This window comes from Molossus molossus, unplaced genomic scaffold, assembly GCF_014108415.1.
Source record: "Molossus molossus isolate mMolMol1 unplaced genomic scaffold, mMolMol1.p scaffold_m16_p_21, whole genome shotgun sequence".
Lineage (NCBI taxonomy): Eukaryota > Metazoa > Chordata > Mammalia > Chiroptera > Molossidae > Molossus > Molossus molossus.
In genome coordinates this window covers 14845200-14854343 of record NW_023425357.1, presented here as the reverse complement: position 1 = coordinate 14854343, position 9144 = coordinate 14845200, and positions in this window count along the sequence as shown.

The following is a 9144-nucleotide window of genomic DNA, read 5'->3' as shown; positions in this document are numbered from 1 at the left end:
ACTGGATTCAGGATTTTGTGTGTGGATGTGTGTATAATTGAAAGTTTAAATGAGTATCATTATATGTATCACGGGGATTTTTTTTTTTTAATTTGATGAGAGGTTACATAAATGACCCAAAACTTGACTTTTAAGTAAAACCAGAAATATCTGTTATGGAATAGAAATAAAAAATGTTATTTTCTTGAAAAAGAAAGCCAGGGGCTGGGTGGAGCGGGGAAAGGAGGAGAGAATGGGGACATCTGCAGTAGTGTCAACAGTAAAAATAAAATATAAAAAAATAAAAAGAAAGCCAGATTCAAAGGGAGTTTTAAAAATGGGGTGCTTGCTCTTGCTTAGAGTTCAGACCCTGAAGACATAGGCTTTCAGTCTTATGGGTTCTTTTTGAGTCCTGGTTGAAGAGTATGTCCAAGGGATATAAGTCTGAAGTCCTGGACTAAGTAACAACTTTAAAGTTTGAAGGATAGCATAGACCATTGCAAATAAAAAATAAGTGAATTAGGCAGTGTTATTCTCATTTTTTGAAGGAAAAAACGTTGTTTACAGAGATCAAGGAATGTAAATTTAAAGTTCCTCAAGGAGACTCTTCAGATCAACTGATTTACTAATTCCCTCTGGTTACTTCCAGGCCAGATGGATTTTTTTAGGTATAAAAATAAATTTTTTCTAACTGCAAAGATGGTTTCTCCAAATATTTTATTGCAGTTACTTTAAAAAAAATTTTTTTTCTTTATTGATTTTTAGAGAGATAGGAAGGGAGAGGAGAAACATCAATGCAGAGAATATCGACTGGCCGCCTCCTGCATGCCCCCCACTGGGAATTGGGCCCACAAGCTGGGCATGTGCCCTGACCAGGAATTGAACTGGTGACCTCATGGTGCATGACTTGATGCTCAACCACTGAGCCACACTGGCCTGGCTATTGCAGTTATTTTATTTATTTAGTTTTTATCCTTACCTGAGGACATTTTTCCATTTTTTGTTCAGATAAAGTGGGAGGGAAAGAGAGGAAGAGAGAGAGAGAAACATTGCCGTGAAAGGAACACATCAAGTGGCTGCCTCCCTCACGACCCAACCTGGGCTGGGGACAAACTGCAACCAAGGTATGTGCCCTTAGAGGGAACTGAACCTGGGTCTCTCTGGACCACAGGCTGATGCTTTAACCGCTGAGCCAAACCGGCCAGGGCTATTGTAGTTACTTTTAACATAATTAAAAAAATTGATTTTAGAGAGAGGAAGTGGAGAGAGAGAAACATGGATTTCCTTATTTATGCATTCATTGGTTGATATTTGTATGTGTCCTGACCCAGAGATGGAATGGGCAATCTTGGAGTATGAGGAGGACTCTAACCAGCTGAGCTACCCTGAGCAGGGCCTCATTGGTTGATTCTTGTCTGTGCTCTGATGGGAATGAACCTGCAACCTTGGTCTATCAGGAGGGCACTCTAAGCAACTGGGCCATGGCCAGGGCTAACATCGTTTTAAATAAAGGGAGAAAGTTAGGTAGTGGGTATAAAATTGTGTAAATAAACTTCATATATATAAACAAAACCTTGCAATAGGATTAAATGCTTAAGAGTAACCTGAGCACCCTGGCCATTTAGCTCAGTGGTTAGAGCATCGGCCCCTGGACCAGAGAGACCCAAGTTCGGCTCCCACTAGGGGCACATACCTAGGTTGCAATTTATCCCCAGCCTTGGGATAGTGTGGGTGGCAACCAGTCAATGTGTCTCTCTCACATTGATCTCTCTCCCTCTCTCCCTCACTCCCTTCCACTCTAAAAATCAATGGAAAAATATCTTCCGGTGAGGATTAACAAAACTAAATTAAATAATATATTTTTCTAAATAGGGATTTTTTAAAAGTTCAAGTGGAAAAAACAAAGGTAAAAATAGACAGTGTATGGGGACGGGGATTATGGGGCAGTTGGGGCTAGTCTTACCAGAGAACAAACCATACCCTTCAACTTCAAAAATGTAAGTATGGGACTTTCATCTGACTGGACAGACCAGTGGAACAGAGGAGAGAATTCCAAAATAGAACCAAATAAAGGATTTTAGTGTATGGTGAATGAGGCATTTCACATTAATTGGGAAAGATGGACTTTTCAAGAAAGGTAGTAAGGGGCAAGCCTTTCTGGAAAAAAAAAGAATGGAGTAGTGTCTTTGTCTCACTTTGGTATCAGAGTAATGCTGACCTTGTAAAATAAGTTAGAACATGTTCCTTCCTCTTTAATGTTTTGGAAGAATTTGAGACAGGTAAATGTTGATGCTTCTTTAAATGTTTAATAGAATTGAGTAGTGAAGCCATCTGGTCCAGGCATTTCTTGGGAGGTTTGATCACTGCTTCAATTTCTTTGCTAGTTATAGGTTGCCCAGATTTTCTAGTCATGATTCAGTTTGGGCAAGTTGTGTGTTTCCAGGAATTTATATATATAGGTTATCCATTTGTTGTTACACAATTGTTCATAGTATTCTCTAATAATCCTTGTTGTGTCTGTAAAATTGGTAGTAATGTCCCCATTTTTCAATTTTAGTAATTTGAGTCTGTTTTTCTTAGTCAATGTTATCATTTTCTTTCCATTAACTTTTGGTTTCATTAAATTGTTTTTCTATTGCTTTATTTGTCTCTGTCCCAATCTTTATTTTCTTCCTTTTTTTTTTTTATCCTCACCCAAGGACATTTTTTATATTTTGTTCAGATAGAGTGGGAGAGAGAGAGAGAAACATCGACGTGAAAGGGACACATCGAGTGGTCGCCACCCACACAACCCAACCAGGGCCAGGGACAAACTGCAACCGAGATACGTGCCCTTAGCGGGAACCGAACCCGGGTATCTCTGGACCGCAGGCCAACGCTCTAACCACTGAGCAAACCCAGCCAGGGCTATTTTCTTCCCTTTTCTAGTCCAGGGTTTAGTGTGCTCCTGTTTTTCTAGTTTGTTAAGCTGTAAACTTAGTAGTTGATTCAAATTCTCTGTTTTTACAACTTTACATTTTATTCTTAGCACTGCTTTTGCTGTATCCCCTAAGTTTTGATATGTTCATTTTTCACTTTCACTTCTTTCAAAGTATTTTTAAATGTTTGTGATTTCTTCGACACCTTGTTTAAGGGTGTAATGTTTAATTTCTACGTATCTGTAATTTTCCACTTTTTCTGCTGTTACTGATGCCTAGTTTCATTCAATTACATATAATTGGAAATTACACTTTGTATTACTCAACCTTTTAAAATTTATCAAGACTTGTTTTGTGACCTCACATTATCTGTTCTGCAAAACGTTCTAGATGAACTTGAGAAAAAATTTCATGCTGCTATTGCTAGGTGCAGTCTTTTCTTTCTGTTAGGTTTAAACTATTTATACTATTTTTAAGTCTTCTGTGTCCTTATTAATTTTCCTGTTCTACCTATTATTGGAAGTAGAATACAGTTAGGTAATTTCATCATTATGTGAACATCATACAGTATACAGGCATACCTTATTTTATTGCACTTCACAGATACCATGTTCTTTATCGATTAAAGGTTTGTAGCAACTCTGTGTTGAGCAAGTCTATTGGTGTCATTTTATAGTAGGCTCAGATGATGGTTAGCATTTTCAGCAATAAAGTATTTTTTTTTTTTTAATCCTCATCCGAGGACATTTTTCCATTTTTTGTACAGACAGAGTGGGAGGGAGAGAGAGGAAGGGAGAGAGAGAGGGAAACATCGACGTGAAAGGGACACATCGAGTGGCTGCCACCCGCACGACCAACCAGGGCCGGGGACAAACTGCAACCAAGGTACATGCCCTTAGCGGGAACCGAACCCGGGTCTCTCTGGACCGCAGGCGGACGCTCTAACCGCTGAGCCAAACCGGCCAGGGCAGCAATAAAGTATTTTAAAATTATGGTATATACATGTTTTAGACATAATGCTTTTACACACTTAATAGACTACAGTGCAAATATGTATATACAATAGGAAACAAAATTCATGTGACTCACTTCATTGCAATATTTGCTTTATTGTGGTGGTCTGGAAATGAGCCCACAGTATATCTGAGGTATGCCATACTACACAAACCTAGATGATATAGCTTACTATACACCTAGGCTATGTAATATACCCTGTTGTTCCTAGGCTACAAACCTGTACAGCATACAGTAGGCAAATAGAACACAATGGTATTGATGTATCTAAACATCAAAAAGGTACAAGAAAAACATAGCATAGCCCTGGCTTGTGTGGCTCAGTTGGTTATCATCCTGTGCACTGAAAGGTTTCCAGTTCAATTTCCGATCAGGGCACATGCCCAGGTTGCAGGTTCAGGCCCTGGTTAGGATGCATATGGGAGGCAACCAATTGATATTTCTCTCACATTGATGTTTCTCTCCCTTTCCCTCTCCCTTCCTCTTTCTCTAAAATCAGCAAAACAACTTAAAAAAAAAACAACAGATAAAATGTGGCACACCTTACCAATAATGGAGCTTAAGTCTGGAAGTTGCTCTGGGTGAGTTGAATTAGTGCTGCCAAGTGAAGGCCTAGGACATTATCATACACTACTATAAACTTTAAAATACTGCATACTTAAGCTACACTAAATTTATTTACATTTTGTCAATAAATTAACATGAGCTTACTGTAACTTTTTTGCTTTATAAACTTTAAAAATTTTAACTTTTTCCTTGGTAATAATACTTAGCTTAAAACATTGTACAGCTGTACAAAAGTATTTTTTCTTTATATCCTTATTGTATATGTTATTTTCTTTTTATTAACTAAAATGTTTAACATTTTTGTTAAACATTAAAATGTACAAAAAACTTTTAACATTTCCTGTGATAACAATGCCTTCTTCTTGAATGTCAGGAAGTACCTGGCCGAGGCTTTTGTTGAAGTGTCACTCTTTTCAAAAATATGTCCATGGTAGCTTGCTTTTTATTTCATCATAGATTTGCTTGTAAGCAGACAATGCACCATAAACATTCCTTTCTATTAAAGAACACCTTTTGGTGTTGGGGTCCATGCTTTCTAATATTTTAAGAAGCTTATTGAGGTCTGCAAAATCTACTAATCACTCTCTACTGTGAATTTTTTCAGGTTCTTCTAGTTTATTTTCTCTTGCCTTTTCTTCAACTATGCACTCCACTCCATTATAACTAGTGTCACTAGGTGGTAAGAATTTTTTAGCCCCATTATAATCTTATGGACCACTGTCATATATGTGGTCCATTGCTGACCAAATCAGCGTTATGTGGATTATAACTGTATTGAAATATCCAACTATTATTATAGAAGTATTTCTCCCTTCAGTCCTATCAGATTGCTTCATATATCTTGGGGCTCTGATGTCTGGTGCATGTTTATAATTCCTATATTTCTTGGTTGATATACCCTTTTCTGTTTTTTTACTCTGTGTTACTTTTTTCTAACACTACTCTTGCTCCCTTTTGTTTACCATTTGCACGGACTATATTTTTTTTAAATGTTTTTTGTTAGATCTAAAGTATCTTGCCCTTGCCAGTTTGGCTCAGCGGTTAGAGCGTCGGTCTGCGGTCCGGAGAGACCTGGGTTCGGTTCCCACTAAGGGCACGTACCTCGGTTGCAGTTTGTCCCCGGCCCTGGTCGGTCGTGCGGGTGGCAGCCACTCGATGTGTCCCTTCACGTTGATGTTTCTCTCTCTCTCCCTCCCACTCTATCTGTACAAAAAATGGAAAAAAATATCCTCGGGTGAGGATTAAAAAAAAAAAAAAAAAAAAGTATCTTGTAGACAGCATAGTTGGATCATTTTATAAAATCTATTCTGGCAATATCTGCATTTTGATTGAAGAGTTGAGTCAATATACATTTAGTTACTGAAAAGGAAGAACTGCTATTTTGCTGTTTTCTGTATGTTTTCACAGCACTGTCCCCTCATTTTCTCCATTACTGCCCTCATTTGTGTTTATATTTGTGACATATTTTGATTCTCTTCCAATTTTATTTTGTGTATGTCCTATGGATATATCTGTATTAGTTACCATGGGGTTTACATATAATATCCTGTTATAACAATCTAAATACCAACTTACCTACCATCACATAAAAAAATTCTACTATAGCCCTGGCCGGTTTGGCTCAGCGGTTAGAGCGTCAGCCTGCGGTCCGGAGAGATCCGGGTTCGGTTCCCGCTAAGGGCATACTTCGGTTGCAGTTTGTCCCCGGCCCTGGTTGGTCGTGCGGGTGGCAGCCACTCGATGTGTCCCTTCACATCGATGTTTCTGTCTCTCTCTCCCTTCCTCTCTCTCCCTCCCACTCTATCTGTACAAAAAATGGAAAAATATCCTCGGGTGAGGATTAAAAAAAAAAAAAAAAAAAAAAAAAAAAATTCTACTATAGCCCTGGCCGGTTTGGCTCAGCGGTTAGAGTGTCAGCCTGCGGTCCAGAGAGACCTGGGTTCGGTTCCCGCTAAGGGCACATAGCTTGGTTGCAGTTTGTCCCCGGCCCTGGTTGGGTCGGGCAGGTGGCAGCCACCCAATGTGTCCCTTTCACGTCGATGTTTCTCTCTCTCTTCCTCTCTCTCCCTCCCACTCTATCTGAACAAAAAATGGAAAAACGTCCTCAGGTAAGGATAAAAAAAAAAAGTACTATAACTGTTCTCTTTGTTACTAATGTCAAAATGTTGCATCTTTATAGTTTGTGTCCAATAACAAAGATTTAGAATTATTTTTATGCATGTCTTATCAATTCTATAGAAAAGAAGAGGTGGAGTTACAAACTAAAATTACTCCAGATTCTCCTCCAGGCCATAGGCTATCTATCTATTGTGTCTCCACCAACAAATCTCTTGAGCCAGTTACCTATGGGTTTGTAGTCCACCTTGCAGCTTTTGAGTAGTGCCTGCTCATTTTCCCACCTGCATTTTGATACATGCAAAATAGTAAGTGCCTTGTATCATCAATCCTTCATGTATCCTCAAGAAAGGTTAGAAAAGATGTATACAATAATTTGTATGCATGATCTGCTTTGTTCTCTCCAGTTTGAGGGGAAGTTGGGTTGCTGCCTGCTCAAGACCAAGATTACTGCCATGCTAGGGAGTTGTGGGGCAGTGTGAAAATGCCACAGTACTGACATTTGAAGATGTCTTTTTCTTTAAAAAAGAAAGTTTTTATTGATTTCACAAAGGGAGGAGGAGAGATAGAAACATTGATGAGAGAGAAACATCGATTGGCTGCCTCCTGCACACCCCTTATTGGGGACCAAGCCTGCAACCCGGGCATGTGCCCCAACGGAATAGAACTGGCGACCTCCTAGTCCAGGGGACAACACTCAACCAACTGAACCACACCAGCTGAGCAGAAGATAGGTATTTGCTTGTTCCTATAAACCTCTGACTATTTTCCAGGGGTACTACAAAGTTATTTCAGAAAGGTGCTGTTTTATTCAGTTTGTGGGGAAACAAAAAACTGGAACTTTTTAGTTCAACATTTTGGTGATGTCATTCCAGGAATTATATGTCACATATTTCCTGTTTCAATGATTCTTATTTTAAAATGAAGAAATTGGGGCTTAGGGAAGTTTTATACGATCCACAAAATTACAGAACTTGTTAATGAAGTTGGGATTATACTCTCCTAATGAAGTGTTTTTGTCTTACCATATATTAGGAGCACATTTAAGCATCCACTTACCTCACATGTAACCAGTGGGGGGTAGAATTAAGCAGGAAATGGGGTTGTCTTAGCTTGAGCTCCTATAACAAATTAAGTGACTTAAACAACATTCATTTATTTCTCACAGTTCTGGAAGGTGCAAAATACGAAGATCAAAGTGTTGGCAGATTGGGTTCCTGGTGAAGTTCCACTTTCTGGCTTGGAGACAGCAGCCTTCTAATTTTGTGCTCACATAGCCTTTCCTTGGTTGCATACATAAGGAGAGATACCTCTTTCTCTCTTCCTTATAAGGGTATTGTTCCCATCGTGAGTGCTCTACTCTTATGACCTCATCTAAACCCAATTACCTTCCTAAGGCCTCCCCTCCAAATACTATCACACTGGCAATTAGGACTTCAACATATGAACTCTGGGAGATGGAAACAGTCAGTCCATAACAGGGAATTTTGTTATTCCCCCAAATATTAAACCTTTCTTGAATATAATGGTATTAAGCAAAGATGGGCTTCAAATTACTTTGTTCAGAATCCTTATGCTGAAGGACATGTATCACAATTTGAATAAATGCAAAGGCATACTATGTTTGGGGCAAGAATGATAATATTATAAATGTTGCTTCTCCCAAAATGTATAAATTTAATGCAATACTAATTAGAATACCAAAAGGTGTTTGTAATTTGAGAAAACTCTTCATTTATGTAGAAGTAAAACTAAGAGTAGGCATTGAAACAGAAAAGAGCAAGGGGAACTTAATCTTATTATGTAGTATCAAAATGCAATAATGCTAATGTTAAACTAACATTAGTTTAGATATTAGTATATTAGATATTAGTATAGGAATAGAAAAGTAGATTAGTGAAACAAGATGAAATGTCTTGGTATAAATGAAAATACAAGGTAGTTTCAGTTGAATGAGGGAAAGATCATATGGGTAAATGATTACATAGCAAAATTTCAGTTGAATAGAAAAAGGAATGGTATCAGTAAAGGATTAAGAACAAGTCTTTCCCACTGACCCATGTCTGGAAAGATGATCTTAGATTTACCTTTCTAACACAGCTTCCTTGAAGAAAATAACATTGTAAATCCCATTTGTAGCCTTTACCTCAATGGGGAGAACTGTGAATTGGCACCTAGACACTGACAGCCTATGTGACTAGAGCACTGTAACTCTTGGGAAAACCAAGGTAGTGGAGTGGCTTCCCTATGCGTAAGTAGGTATCAGTCTTACAACTGAGTGTGCCCCATCATGCAAATGCACTTGTGGATTATTGTAAATTGTCCTGGATGAGAATGGTAATGTTTCCCAGAAGCTGTGCTTGCTTGGGCAGTTGCAGGATTGTGAAGGTGTTTTCTTATCAGGATAAAGCTGCCAAGAAAACTACTTTAGAGTTAAAGCCTATTCTGTTTATTTGATTGCCAGTTCGAATCTGTGACTGCTGCTGGCGTCAAAGCTGTGCGACTGGCTGTTGAACATATAAACTGTTTTAATGAATTGTGCTTGTACAAC